At 40.2% G+C, this 16,521-nt stretch overlaps 1 long non-coding RNA gene across 1 annotated transcript; it reads right to left on the bottom strand.

The window, feature by feature from the left end:
• Positions 1-388: 388 nt before the first annotated feature.
• LOC115131574 (uncharacterized) lies at positions 389-2,827 on the bottom strand. Its single transcript, XR_003863973.2, has 5 exons — positions 2,734-2,827; positions 2,066-2,609; positions 1,326-1,390; positions 814-912; positions 389-496 (listed from the first exon to the last, which is right to left on the bottom strand). It is a non-coding gene; the product is annotated as an uncharacterized LOC115131574 (long non-coding RNA).
• Positions 2,828-16,521: the final 13,694 nt, after the last annotated feature.

The raw sequence follows: 16,521 nt of genomic DNA, 5'->3' as shown, positions 1-16,521 counted from the left end.
GCTTGTATCTAAACCTAAGTAAATAATTTAAGATTGTTTAATACTTCAGTTGGGGTCTCAATAAGTTTCAATGTGAGGTCCTAAATCTGGCTTGAAAGTAGCTGTGTGGGCTAATAAAATCAAAATATTTGCCTCGGGGTAAGTTGAGCCAATGGCCATGGGGAAAGTCGTGCCAATGGTTGAGCCAATGTTGTGCTGAAAAATTTAAGGCATTATCGCTGGGATATGAGGTATCAACAGGGCCTGGTCTATGTTAAAGGTGCATTTAAAAAGTACAAATTGTTTGTTAGGTGTTAAGCCTGTGTTAAAAGAGTCTCATTTTAAGTAAGAAAGAGAGGAGAGAAAGAGAAAGAGAAAGACAAAAAGAGAAAGGAGAAAGAGAGAAATGTACCTTAACGAGGAGGTAGAAGATCCCAGGAGCCTCGGTCCAGGCTGCTCCAGGAGGGCGAATCCTCATTGTGACTTCCAGGAGCAGATAAAGGAAGCTACCAGGCCTCTGGAGAATGAACAGGGGACTTGAGTGAGTGTCTACAGATCTGATATGACAACAGTGTGTTTAGCATAGATAAACAACAGGATGCTCCATTCTTAGGGCCACTTACAGAAGTAGGAAGATATGTTTTTCCTTCTAGAAGGATTAGTAGAACGAATTCATAAAAAACATCTGTGAAGTTCATACGGTTGGTCTGAAGTCAAATAAATAGGATAATTACATCATCTTCATTGACAAGCATTTTAGAAAGTCCCATTGAGTAGATGTTAGATGAGAAGACTGTGCCTGCAACTAGCGCTCAAGCTTGCACTTAGACATACTCCTATAAGAACCATCTCCTGCTCAGGTCGCTCCCTGTTTGCTGGCTCATTATTGAAGTTCCCCAGGAGGTCGTACGCCTGCTGAAACTGCCTCACATCCTGAAAACAAAAACGATCATAAAATTCCTTTACATTTTATCATAAACTCAAAGAGTCGGGTCTGTAATTCAGAGGACCTCTGATTGTTTGGCATGAATGAACTTTTCAACTAAACCCTAGGAATCACTGTTGCCTAAAGGCGACCCACCGTGCAAAAACTGGTTGAATCAACGTCGTTTCCATGTCACATCAATAAAACATGTAAATGTGATGATGTTCAATCAATGTGGAAAACTGATTGGATTTGTAAGAAGTCATCAACATAAGGGAACATAAGGGAACCCAACTTTTAACCTAAATCCAATTACGTTCATTTTTGTCAGAGTCTGTGAAAACAAGTCAGTACATTTACAAATAATCCAGGAATGTTCATCAAGTGAAATACAAAATGTGCTAAATTCACACCCTCTCACCTCCACGTCGGATACCGACTATCCTCAGAGAGAAGTTGGTTGTCCCTTGGTTTGCAAAGTAACCCCTGTAAATAGAAATGTTTAAAAAGAAATGTTCAACCTAGGAAGCTAAAACATAAATCAGTGCCATGAAGTTAAGAAATAATTTTATGTTAGCCTATGTTATAACTGCAGGATTCAGAAAGACCATACCAATGTATGATCTAATTTGATCACTCTTTTGTTGCTGATAATTTCTCTGCACGGAAGGAAATGCAAACTTGTAGTATATTTGAGTTTTAAAAAGGCTTTTCAAGTTTGTAATTTCCACTTTGAAATGTAAGACTTGATTTGCCCTAAAGAAAAATGTATTCTGTTGCTGCAGGATTTTTTTCCTGCTGTAGCAAACTGGCTCAAATTAAGATACTACGTCTGTATAACTATGATATTGGGCTGATTATTTCAAAACAAATGTTTTTACTATAAATTAACACATGAAAGCGAACTCACATTATTTTGCTCCTCCACAAACTCCCCCTCAAACAGGCATCAATTTCAACTCTACTAAACGGCATTTGCAACATCAACTGAAGCAGACAAAACATTCAGCGACATCATGACAATACTTTCATCTTGACCTAACAACTTGACCCTTGACAGACAATACAAACCTGTCGATACCAAAATAATGACACTTAGACACACCTGTACACACAAGTACAAATGAAAAAAAGGGTTATTGACTGTAGAACGAGTTTTACCTGAGGAGTGCTGTCAGGGGCCTGGTCCTGGGTGGAGTGGTAAGGTGGAGGGGGACTGGGAGGGGGAATAAGAAGGGAAAAGGGAAGGAGGAGGGGGTGGTGGAGAATCATTGGGGAAGGAAGGCTCATGAGGGGTGGTGATGATGTCAGAGGTGGAGAGTTGATATGCCGTCATCTCATCAGCCCTCTCCTGGAACCGCTCCACCGTGGTGGAGATATCCACCTGCTGTTTAACACACAACATGTGACACTGCAAGCCCAACACTGAAAACCACCATATTGAGAACCCCCCAACCAAACTCTGAAATAAACCTGGGCGTCCTCATAATAGGTGAACTCTGACCTCCTCTTGACAAGGCCATAGATCCTTCTACCAAGGAAATAAAAATGAGGCAAGAGATTAGAATGTATCATTTCATTTTCTGTCAACATGTATTTATGCAAATAGGTAAATGGACCTTTGCCACTTTTTCAGTGAAAAAGTGCTAGACTGCACCTTAATACCAGTCACCTCCTTGTTGTTGAAGACCACCTGGACGAGCCCCTTTAAAAGAGACACAGGGAAATATTACATTTCAAGCAGGAAATATAAGTAGACCTATAGTTTGTGCATCATTTGACACAAATCAGGTGCATTTCAGAGGAAAGATCAGTTGAGAATCTCTCACCCATGGGTCCAGGATTTTTTCCTGAATGACTCTGCTACACCACAGCTGCTTCTCCACTCCCCTCAAAATGCACAGGTGATGCATGTCCTCTTCATTTTGCTATAAAGAAAAAAATGCCTTCAGACTCCAGACCTCTCTCTATATGTTAGCTGTAGATGTTCATATCATTTGGCAGACGATTTCAGTGTAATCCCTGGCAGTGATATAGAGCCCACATGATGTTCGTACGACAAGTTTCCCCTAGGTGTCAATTAGGGCCAGACATACAAAAGAAAACCCAGAGACAATTGGGAGTTCAAATACACAGATGTGTTTAGAAATGTTAAGAATATGTCTGAAGTACCAGCACTCATCCATAATGGATCTTCCAGTAATGAAAATGAAACAAACCCCAGTTCCCAACCAGCTGCAACTTCTCATAAGGAAAAGGAGTCTTCATTATTTGGCTGCAAAACAAAGACATCGCCTCATTTTAGAGATTGCTCTGTGATAAATAAGATACAAAATTGTGGCGATAGAGGACATGTTAATGTGTACTATTACTAATAATGTGATTGGCTATGTAAGAATATGTTGAAGATAAATACACAATGCAGAGGACGAGAGGATTATAATTAACGATCAATGGAAATAGTTGTTTTTCAGGTCAACATCTGTTTAGAATATTTTTCGGAATGTCAGTCCTGAACTCATAGCTATGTGTGCTATGTTTTCATTGGTCTGAGTCTGGAGCAGGATACTTGTTATTTGGCCATTGGTCCAGTTGTACTGCAAGGACTTCTAATTGGTCAGCCTCAGGCTAGGGTGGGGGGTTATAAATTACATCCTGTTTCTTTGTTCTGTGGAGAGAATCACTGAAGAGAATCACTGGGGAGAATCACTGAGGACAGGGGAGCATGAACATCTACCATCTACCTCCCCACATGATTCATCCTCTTTGAATGAGAATAAACCTGTTTTCCACCCCTTTATTTGATTTGGGGTCAGTGTTATTGAAGAGTAACATCAACTGCTAACAGCTACCTGTGAATGGCAATCTGAAGGTGCTGACAGTTCGTCAAGCACTAGCCTCCCAGCTTCTGTAAGGTGAAGGGTAGTCTCCTCCATAACCAAATTGGAAGTCTGTTGAAAGAAAAGGTAAAAGGGTACAGCCATCAAACTAAGTAAATTCTCCCTATAACAGATGAGCTTTGGTTAATAATGTGTTTGGTTACCTGTGTGTTTAACACTGCAAGCTCTGTTACTAGCATTCTCCAAGCAAGGGTGAGGTAGACTGGTTTGGCCTTGGAGAAGGCAAGCTATGAAGGCAAGGGAATATGTTTACAGACATTTTCATTATGTTGTTTAATAGAAAACTAGTGACTTGATGTTAATGTTTAATATCCTCTAAAGACTAAAGAGTATCAGAATGGATAGACTCATGGAGATAGGAACATAAAAGGGTCCAGACCAAGGGATTAGCTAGACAGGACCAACCTCCTCATCCACATACTAAGGAACAAGACACAATCAAATTAAGAGTCCGTTTGAATGATAAACAGGTAGCCTACAGTATAGGACTGACATACTGGTATGGGGAGGATTGCATGAGGAGGCCACTGCATGATAGATTCTAAGACAATCGGCAGTTGAACTACACATGCCTGTGTTCAAAGGGTAAGGAAACATCTGAGGTGCCTGCATATGAATGACTTCCTGTTCAATTTGAGAGGACAGTTCCTCCCATACCATCCTCCTAGCAGGAGTGAAACATATAATAATGGGCTGCTCCATTTTGAAAATCTGAGAAAATGAGGGAACAGCTTTAAAGACATCAAAGTATTCTACTAGTGGATACTGAAGGTAATCATCCCTATTAGATCAGATTAGTATTAGTTAATCATCTGAATGGTTACCTGTGTGTTTAACACTGCCAGCTCTCTCACCAGCATCCTCCCAGAGTGGGTAAGGTTATAAATTGGCTGCAGATTGACAGGCTAAGAAAAAGGGAATATGTTTACAGAAATGCATTTCCATAAGATTATTTTAGAAAATGTTATGTTTATGTTTAAACGCCCCTAAAGACCAGAGAGTATCAGAATTGATGGACTTACAGCGTTTGAAGGTCCAGACCAAGAGATTAAAGCCAGACAGGGCTGCTGCCGAACCTCCTCATTCACATGATAATGAACAAGACAGGGTACATTTAAGAGTCAGTTTGAATGATAGACTGGTACTGTTTAGGAGTAAAATATTGGCTTAGGGAAGATTGCAAGAGGAGGCCGCTGCAATGAAATTAGTTGAAATGCACAGGTCTGAGTTATAAATGTTAAAACCTCTCTAGGGTATGTGGGACGCTAGCGTCCCATCTGGCCAACATCCAGTGAGATTGCAGAGCGCAAATTCAAATACAGAAATACTCATTATAAAAATTCAGAAAACAAAACATATTTTACATAGGTTTAAAGATGAACTTCTAACGCAGAAGCGTTACAAAACTCAGAAATAGAGATAAAATGAATCCCTTACCGTTGATGATCTTCATATGGTTGCACTCAGAAGACATTCATTTACTCAATAAATGTTCCTTTTGTTCAATAAAGTCTCTTTATATCCAAAACCCTCAGTTTTGTGTGCGCGTTTTCTTCAGTAATTCACAGGCTCAAACGCAGTCAAAACAGGCAGACAAAAAAATCCAAATTGTATCCGTAGAGTTCATAGAAACGTGTCAAACGATGTTTATATTCAATCCTCGGGTTGTTTTTAGCCTAAATGATCTATAATATTTCAACTGGACAATAACGTTGTCAATATAAAAGGTAAACAAGAAATGCACTCTCTCGGGATTGTGCATGAAAAAGCTCTGTGACACGTCAGGGTCCACTCATTCAGACTGGTCTTACTCCCTAATTTATAAGAATACAAGCCTGAAACAATTTCTAAAGACTGGTGACATCTAGTGGAAGGCATAGGAACGGCAAATTTAGTCCTAAGTCAATGGATACTGTAATGGCATTGAATAGAAAACTACAAAACCAAAGAAATATATACTTCCTGAATGGATTTTTCTCAGGTTTTTGCCTGCCAAATCAGTTCTGTTATACTCACAGACACTATTGTAACAGTTTTGGAAATGTTACTGTGTTTTCTGTCCAAATCTACCAGTTATATGCATATCATATATTCTGGGCCCGAGTAGCAGGTCATTTAATTTGGGCATGCTTTTCATCCAAAATTCAGAATGCTGCCCCCTACCCTAGAGAAGTTAAAGAACAAGTCTGAAGTACCTGCAGGTGAATGTCTACCTCTTCAAGCTGAGAGGACAGTTCATCCCATGCCATCGTGCCAGCACGAGAGATAAAAATGTGCTGCTCAATTGTGAAAATCTGTAAGAAAATTAGGGAACAGTTTAAAGGACATAAAAGTATCCCACTACCATAGTGGATACTGAAGGTAATCCTGACTATTTGTAAAAGAGTATCAGAATGGATGGATTTACAGAGGTCCAGACCAAGGGATTAAAGCCAAGACAGGATTAAATTAGGAGTCAGTTTGAATGATAGACAGGTAGCCTATAGGACTGACAGACTAGTATAGGGAGGATTGCAAGAGGGGGCCACTGCATGATAGATTCTAAGACAATTGGCAGTTGAACTACATGTCTGTGTTCAAAGGCTAAGGCAACATCTGAGTTACCTGCATATGAATACCTGTTTTAAGACCAGAGAGTATCAGTATCGATGGATTTACAGACCTGGGAACAGACAGGTCCAGACCAAGGGATTAAAGCCAGACAGGGCCAGTGCCCAACCTCCTCATCCACATACTAAGGAAAAAAATCTGGATCAATTTACTAGTCAATAAAATGACAGTTTGAATGACAGATTGTTATTGAACCAATCCTGCTAATGAAGCAGTGTTGTTATAGCCTGGGTGCCAGTCTGTTTCAGCTCTCTGCCCACTCCTTATGGGTTTGTGATGCAAGAGAGCAGAAAGACTGTCACCCAGGCTATTGATAGGCCTACAGCCTTCTTACCTGGATCAGGACTGGGTCCTCCTGGTCCAGAGTGGTCCAGGGTAAATATTTATCTATTCCTATTTAGACATTGTCAATTAAGTAAACTAACCCTCCTCAACCGTGACTACACGGTCCACGCTCTCCACAGTGGCCGGTGCATCCTCACCGACTCCACATTTGCTATAAAAGTAGACTGCCGAACCGATCGTAAGCACCAGGCCAGCTGCACACAGAAGCGACTTCTCGCAGAGCAATCTCAGCGGGGTCGCTGTCAAAAAACTACTGAACATAGCCCTACTCATTATTGCCCTTCATACCGCAAAACCGTCTGACCCTTATTTCTTAGAATTACAGAGTTTATAGGGAACCATTAACACGTCAAATTCTTACATACGTCATGGTTGACTATGTCACAATGGGCAATGGGATGAACATGTGAACCAAACTGCTTAAAACAAAGCTCAACAGTGACATCAATTAAATTGAATTTTGGGCATTATTTGGGAGTTTATAAAATGGTCTACTAAAAATACTGTATCTATGGCTCTGAGTAGGAGTAGAAGAAGGGACTGCGCCACAATGCACACTGCACTCTCCATGGTTCTGAAAAAGGGAAGGTTCATCAGCTCCGTGATGTTCTACTCACTGAGCCATTCTCACTTTCACGTTCAAGGTGTCAATTCGTTCAACCACCATGCATCGGACTAAAACATAATTCAAATAGTTACTAAAAAGCACCGCCTACAGAATCAAATAAACAATCATATTTTAAATCCCCTGCATAAATCAACTGAGATAGCCTACTCTTCTCATTTTAATATTTTTATTTTATTTTTTATTTCACCTTTATTTAACCAGGTAGGCCAGTAGAGAACAAGTTCATCATCTCTTCGCACTTCCGGTTAACTGATTGATAATTTGGATAATTCATATCCAAAGTAAAATGCTGATTGTGTCATATTTAAAATGTAGGCCTAGCAGCCCACGTTGCATGACACAATCCTAATCCTAAAATAGAAATCCTGGACACACAAAATATGGCTGTACAGCCGGCAACAATAATACATCCAAAGAGGGTAGCTGTTGAGGAAAACGAGTAGACCAACACAAATCTTCATTAGGAGAGAAAAGTGATCAGAGACTAAAAGACAGCAAAATGGCAGACAATAGAAATCGAATATGTATGTTACGGCTGGTTAGGGTTATTGTTGTAATTAGGAAGGACTCCCGCAAATATATTGTCTCTCTAAAAAACTGTAGACTGCATATTGGTGATCAAATTGGTCAAAGGAGGGTAGTGATACTCACTAATATGAACCAGTGACCCACACTACAATTCTCACCAAATTGGCGCGATACGAAGGGTGCTTGCTTTTCACGCCAATGACCTGAGTTCGCTTTCCCGCCCCTCTATTTGCTACAATATTTTAGGAAAGGGACATCTTCATGACCAACCATCTTACTCTAAAAACTTCTGTCCCAAAAATTTGGTCAGTCTGTGAAAGTTAGAAATGGTTGGTTAGCCTGTGAAAGTTAGAAACTTCCAGCATGAATTGACAGTCATCACTCTGACCAAAGAGAATCAAGGTGGATGTACTATATAGCTACAGTGGTGCTATGGTTCCAAAAGTGCTGGTGATAAAATTAACATTACTGGCATACACATTTCAGAACAAAAGCCTATGATCATGTATGGAATTTTGTAAATGTTGTTAAACCCAACAGTCTATACTCTATAGCACAAAGTTTGATGTCCCCAATGATAAAATGGCATGTTACTCTAATTGTCAGATGTGTTACAGTTTACAATAGGCTACTTAGGCCTACTATACCTTCATCCTGATTAAATAAAGGTGAAATAAAACATAAATAAAAAATAAATGAGAAGAGTAGGCTATAAAACATAAATAATCCTGCTGATTCATCCTGGCTCCAGGTCATGTATAAATCTATGCTAGGTAAAGCTCCGCCTTATCTCAGCTCACTGGTCACGATAACAACACCCACCCGTAGCACGCACTCCAGCAGGTATATCTCACTGGTCATCCCCAAAGCCAATACCTTCTTTGGCCGCCTTTCCTTCCAGTTCTCTGCTGCCAGTGACTGGAACAAATTGCAAAAATCACTGAAGCTGGAGACTTATATTTCCCTCACTAACTTTAAACATCAGCTATCTGAGCAGCTAACCGATCGCTGCAGCTGTACATAGTCCATCTGTAAATAGCCCACCCAATCTACCTACCTCATCCCCATTTTTTTATTTACATTGCTGCTCTTTTGCACACCAGTATCACTACTTACACACCATCATCTGCTCATCTATCACTCCAGTGTTAATTTGCTAAATTGTAATTACTTTTCTACTATGGCTTATTTATTGCCTTACCACCTCATGCCATTTGCACACACTGTATATAGACTTTCTTTTATTTTTCTATTGTGTTATTGACTGTACGCTTGTTTATTCCATGTGTAACTCTGTGTTGTGGTTTCTGTCACACTGCTTTGCTTTATCTTGTCCAAGTCGCAGTTGTAAATGAGAACTTGTTCTCAACTAGCTTACCTGGTTAAATAAAGGATAATACAAATTAAATTAAAGCATTCCGTTTCTAGCATTGTATTTCTCGTGGGGAAATACAATTTAATGGGAATTAGGCCTAGTATACATAATTTAACTCAAATATTCACAACTCATGTCAGGGAGCCACATTGTCTGACTGATTCTCTCTCTGGTAGCCTATTTCATTGAACACAATGGCAATAGTGGTCAACAGTACTACACAGTGCCTCTTCTCCCAGGAGACTAATTGAATCAAAGCCAGTAGCCTCTAACATTACTGCTAGATAGCCATGAAAATACGAACCTCAGTGGCAGAGCTACTGAGATCTTGAATAGGCTGCTGTTTACCGTAATCAGGATATTGTTTAATTAACCTTGTCCTTGGCGATACTTTCTTTGTTCTCGATTCGATGGAAACATGTCTCATATGAACACATGTGTGAGTTGCAGGTGGAACTCCAAAAAACAGAGAATATTCAGAAAAATATTAAATCCACTTTCGGTATTGAGTGAGAAATGCCTATTGCATGTGTGTAGATCTTTCTTTTGGTCACGCTACGGGAAGTGCTGTAATTAAGGCTACTACTAAAAGCGCCGCAGCGACTAGTTACTGTAAAGATGTTGGGAAATGTGAGATGTGCAGCAGCTAAAATGCGGAGGAGCTCCTAGCACTATGCAAAAAGTGGATTTCGCGAATTTTCAGGTTTTTGGAGTAGACTACCTGCAACCGCACACATACGTTTATGGGATACACGTTTATTGCTAGGTTAAGGGTCTAATTGTAAAATAAATGTGTTTGATTGAATAACTAGCCTAATCTAACTGTCGTGGTCATACATCTGAACTCTTCATCATCATCATCAACACTTTGAATTGCATAGGAATATTACTGTAGCAACTGGTTGCTAAGGGAACGAGACACCACCATTATCCTCTTGTTGTGTGACTGAGAGGCGGGATTGGAAAAGTGCACGAGGAGGGGTGGGAAGCGGAGACGGAGCGTGGTTGAAATTCCACCAAATGGATAAGAGGCAGACAAAGTTTGACACGTTTATGTTTTCAGTGGTTGGCCGACACGAATGAACGAGTAAACCCTGCTTTTAGCCTAGTGGAAGTATCACAAATGAATACCTCCGTATTATTTATTCACTGCACTGACTCTCCACGAGGGCACAAGTCCGCCTGACAATTTTCGCGTAAAGAGAGGCAGCGCGGGAGAGCTCACTTGTAGCCTGGCAGGTATGTTCTTCTATTTTGAATAAAGCAAGCCATACATGTCATATAAGTTTTAGACTATTATTATTTTTAGTATAGCTAACTAAATAAACGAAGCCATCTAACAGCAACGCTGTTGTGAGCTTTCACATGTAATTAACTACAACCAGGAGCCTATAATGAATGAAGTCAGCTTTTCAGTCAGTCCTATCGTTTATATTAAACATAGGTTATTATAACACAAGGTAAACACACATGTACAATAATTGTTAGGTCTATGTTATTAGCTTAAAATGTACTGATACAAGTACAGAAACATTCCCTCTGGCATAGCCAGAGGCATTCTAGGCTACACTGCAATTAACACTACTTATTATACACGCTATGTTCTACAGTGCTGTTCTGATTCTAAGAACTCGGTTGTTTGCCATAAAGTCGTATTATCTCTGTCTCTATCACAGACATGCATGACCAAGGAAGATAGGCGACATAAACAGGTAAAAATAGAGAAATAAGGCGCAAGGTAACAACACCCACCCGTAGCAAGGTAGACAGAGGAAGAGAATTAACAGTGAGAGGGTAAGAATTGGAGAGTACGCTCTGTGATGGAAATTTCAGAGCACATCTGCTCCGGACCGACGCCTAGTTTGATGTAAGGAAGTAGCCTCCTCGATTGCCTCTCCAGTGTGAGGGAGATGAGGTCCAAACCCGGGCCATTGTATGTGATCAGACCTATTGAAGGGGTTCGTGTATGGCTGTGAGTATGAACGTGTGTGTATATGCATAGCTGTAAGTATGAGGATGTATCAGTGTAAATACGTTGCCATTTGAGTTTTGCCACAATGTACTAGTATCCGGAGTATTTAAGTGTTAAACCTCATTCCTCCTGTTCTACTTCAAAATGATGTCTTACCATTTCTTCTGTCCAGATATAGGGGTGCATTTTGTTTAACATATGTTTAATTATGAATTCATAGTAACTAAACATGTGTGTGTGGAGGGGGAGGGGGGGATTAAATCTTATCTAAGTCTGACAAAAATGTTCAAATACAGGTACAGGCGTTTTGAAAGACTGTTAGAAAACTTGGATAGAGGTTACATTTTCTTTGGAATCGACCATACATGTAGTTGGCCGTGACACTTCCTCAGGGAATGGCAGTGATATTTTTTTACTTTAAATATTTTATTTCAATACAAAAGTACTGTACAGTGCCTCAACTTACTGTATTTTGTTGTATTGCTCAAGATACATAACAATACTATTAGTTTGTTCTTTGCATTGTGTTTGAATACACTTTAGTATCACACATATACAATCCAATGAGTGATATACTGTTTGAATCATTTGTCATCAGATGCCTATAAGTGTGAGAACAGAGTTTGGGGAGGACAAAGTGCCGGACATAGGGCCGAGTATTTAAGTGTCAAACCGCATTCCTCCCGTTACACTTCTGAATGATTTCTTAACATTTTATTCTGTCCTCACATATCAGCCTCGGAGCATGTTATTCTCTGAGTAACGACTTGCGTGACCTGAGCCAGGTAACACCTTTAGCTTGTTAGATGCATCACAACTGTGGCTATAGCTGGTTATACTCGGGGCCTGAAAACATTGTCACGTGAAGAGAAAGTAGGTTGTTCCGGCTAACTCCATTAATCTTAATGCTGGAGGCTGAAACAGTTGTAGCGTAGGCTACGACTACTTTTTTCCCTACCCTGCAACCATAGCCATGGGAAGTAGTTTGGGGGAAATTCGGAAAAAATGAATTACCAGAGCTGAAGCCATCTATATCGGTCCACTAATACAGGACTAGTAAAGGCCCAGTGTGGATTATAAAAACACATGCTTGATATATGTTTCCCAGTTTCTTGAAATACTTTGCAAATGCAACTTATTTCTACGTGAAAACTAAAATGATCTTACACTAGTGAGTGCATTTTCATACTGGTCCCCCGTGGGAATTGAAGCCACAACCCTAGCATTGCAAGCGCCCTGGTCTACCAAATGAGCCACATCATCACAAACCACCTGATGCCTGAATGTACTCAATTACTGTGTTGTCCATTGTTTTTCTTCATGGTGATGGAAAGTCTACAGGTACAAACCTATAAATGACCAACCTATGTACAATACAGTAATGTACATTTACATTAAGAGGTTTGTAAGGATGCAAAATTAATACAACACAAACAGTGGTTGTTTTTTGAGTGGTGCAGCGGTCTAAGGCACTGCATCTCAGTGCAAAAGGTGTCACTACAGACCCTGGTTTGAATCCAGGCTGTATCACATCCGGCCGTGATTGGGAGTCCCATAGGGCGGTGCACAATTGGCCCAGTGTCACCCGGGTTTGGCCGGGGTAGGTCGTCATTGTAAATAAGATTTTGTTCTTAACTGACTTGCCTAGTTATATAAAGGTTGGAAAAAAAATGTGATCATGAAAAATATTTCATTTGATGTGGATGTTTTGTGTCTTTGCCCATAACTTTGCACCTTTTTATGTAAATGTAAATGTTTGAGGACAGGGTTTTGTTCTTTCTGGATTCCATTAGAATGGCAATGGCAGAGAAAGGGACAACAACTCTTGCAATTCCAACGATTGAATCCTGCCAGTTTCATTAAATAGTACCCGCAAAACACCAGTCTCAACGTCAACAGTGAAGAGGCGACTCCAGGATACTGGCCTTCTAGGCAGAGTTGCAAAGAAAAAGCCATATCTCAGACAGGCCAATAAAAATAAAAGATTAAGATGGGCAAAAGAACACAGATACTGGACAGAGGAACTAGAAGGCCAGCATCCCGGAGTCGCCTCTTCACTGTTGATGTTGAGACTGGTGTTTTGCTGGTACTATTTATTACAACTGCCAGTTGAGGACTTGTGAGGTGTCTGTTTCTCAAACTAGACACTCTAATGTACTTGTCCTCTTGCTCAGTTGTTCACCGGGGCCTCCCACTCCTCTTTCTATTCTGTTTAGAGACGTTTTGCGCTGTTCTGTGAAGGGAGTAGTATACAGCATTGTACGAGATCTTCAGTTTCTTGGCACTTATGGAATAGCCTTCATTTCTCAGAACAAGAATAGACTGACGAGTTTCAGAAGAAAGTTATTTTTTTTCTGGCCATTTTGAGCCTGTAATTGAACCCCCAAATGCTGATGCTCCAGATACTCAACTAGTCTAAAGAAGGCCAGTTGTATTGCTTCTTTAATCAGAACAACAGTATGCAGCTGTACTAACATAATTGCAAAAGGGTTTTCTAATGATCAATTAGCCTTTTAAAATGATAAACTTGGATTAGCTAACACAACATGCCATTGGAACACAGGAGTGATGGTTGCTGATAATGGACCTCTGTACACCTATGTAGATATTCCATAAAAAATCTGCCGTTTCCAGCTACAATAGTCATTTACAACATTAACAGTGTCTACACTCTATTTCAGATCAATTTGATGTTATTTTAATGGACAAAAAATGTGCTTTTCTTTCAAAAACAAGGACATTTCTAAGTGACCCCAAACTTTTGAACGGTAGTGTATATATTTTTTAAATACTTTTTTTTTAAAGTTCAAGGGGTGCTGCAGCACCCTCAGCACCCATACTTTCCTTGGCTATGCCTGCAACCCACGGTTGCCTGTGTAAGACAGTCTGTGGCATCAGCACTGTTCAGGCCCTCATTCAGTTCTTCAGGAAGCTGTGAGCGCCGTCAGTCGCCGATTACATAAATGTATGGGCGGTTACCGGCTGCAGAGCTCACCGTGCAGGCTCCCCATGCTGGCGCCGCATAAGTCATCCTAAGTGACAGCTGCCATTACCGCCACAGACAAAGAACACAATGGGAGATCGATAACGACTACGCAAGGCTAATCGCAACAGTGATACATGGCAGCGCGACATTACCGTATCCCCCAAAGGGCTCGAGTGCAGCTGAGAGGGTCAACCAAAAGCAGTCATACAGTAGCTGACCATTATTTACCACGAGTAACACAAATGTTTTAAAAATAGGGTTTGAAAGAAAAGGGATGTGAATCAATCTTAATGAAGCCAATTCTGTACTCAAACCTTACTGCTGTTGTACAAAATGAAATGTAGTAGAATAAGGGTTGTCGGCGCAACTCTCGCCTGGGGGGCCCAACGACGATGTGGTTCATCAAACCAACTTTACAGTGCGGATTTAGCCTAATAATATCAGTATTCTCTGCATTCCTGTTAAAAATAACCATTAGGATATATTTTTATTGTTGAAATTCTCTTCTAAATGCTCAGTGTACAGACTTACAGAATTGATACACTGGATGAGGGAGAGAAAGCATTGTAGGTTTTACATGATACATTGGACGCGTATAAATCCCAAAGGAAGAGGTGCGAGCCACGTGATCCAGTGTTCTCAGATGTGAGCCCGCACACATTGTTTTCTTGGAAATAGAGCCAGAGCATAATTTTAAACTCGCAGCACGCAGCATTGCTTTGCTCACACGGCCAGTGGAGCAGGTTTTCATTGACCGCAATGGAAGTGTAGTTTCACTTGCGGCTCACGCCCAGCAAAAATGTAGCAGGTCTGTTAAGGTGACCCTAGTCTACACTTACCAGAAGTCATTGATAGTCTGAATATTATTACATTCGTGGTGCTCTCCATAGCATTGTGTTACCCATAATTCCTATCCTAACCACTGAATTATTCCATTTTTCATTCCCTTGTGTCTGTAATTGTCACTGGAAGACTGCAAAATCATGAGATTTATATTAGTCTCAAATAGTGGACATTTCCTATGTGTTCTTGTTTCACATTTGACTCACATTTCATATGGTGTTGTAATGCATATCGACCATGAGGCATGAACTGCTGTCGAATTTGTAGAAAAAACAAACCAGAGGCATTTATTTCAGCGTTTGTAAAGAGCAGCCCTATCTCGTATGAACAACTCAAATGCTGATACGTTTTTACATTTTAATTCACTGGACTGAAGTATTGATGTCATATTATGAAAAAGTATAGTTGACCCAGAATCAACTATGTGTATTCTTGAATCATCCAGAAATGTTGAAGTGAACAATATTATTTAATCACACCTATCCCACTCACACATATTCACACACCTCTCCGCATTATAGAAACCTGCGTTCTTTCTTTTTTTCACGCGTAAATACTGACTATCTGCAGATAGATATGTATTCTCCCCCTCTCTTTGTCTCCCTGGCAGTGGAAGATATAACAGTAATCAAATTCCAGCCATGTTAATGTATTATACCATACTTCCAGATGGATGTTTGGGTGGGATGCCAAGAATGTGAAGTAAATGATTGGTCAATATTCTCATCGTCTATGCTCTCTGTTGTGGAACTACATGAATGTCCTCTCAGACTGATCGTGTTGAGATGAAAGAGCCATACTTGATCCACTGAATAATGCAGTGGGTTTTCTGATTGGAAAGGCAAAGTCAATTTTCTATCCAATAGACGAAAACCTGTGGTCTTATAAGTCAGAATTAAGTATCAAGATTGTCAGATTGCCACCTGTTAGTGTGAATTCATGGCAAAAATGACCATTTATTGCACAATAATGGGGATATTAGTCAAATCAAATCAATAGTATTAGTCACATGCACCGAATACAACAGGTGTAGACCTTACAGTTAAATGTTTACTTACGAGCCCCTAACCGACAGTGGAGTTTAAAAAAAATATGGATAAGAATAAGAGATGAAAGTAACAAGTAATTAAAGAGGAGCAGTAAAAAAAATAACAATATATATATATAGGGGGGTGCCGGTACAGAGTCAATGTGCGGGGCACCGGTTAGTTGAGGTAGTATGTGCATGTAGGTAGTGTTAATTAAAGTGACTATTCATAGATGACAACAGAGAGTGGCAGTGGTGTGTGGGGGGGAGCGATATGAATATTCTGGGTAGCCATTTGACTAGATATTCAGGAGTCTTATGGCTTGGGGGTGTTTAGAAGCCTCTTGGATCTAGACTTGGCGCTCCGGTACCTCTTGCCGTGTGGTAGCAGAGAGAACAGTCT

Source organism: Oncorhynchus nerka, linkage group LG7 (assembly GCF_034236695.1).
Source record: "Oncorhynchus nerka isolate Pitt River linkage group LG7, Oner_Uvic_2.0, whole genome shotgun sequence".
NCBI lineage: Eukaryota > Metazoa > Chordata > Actinopteri > Salmoniformes > Salmonidae > Oncorhynchus > Oncorhynchus nerka.
This window is presented reverse-complemented; position numbering and strand designations above follow the sequence as displayed.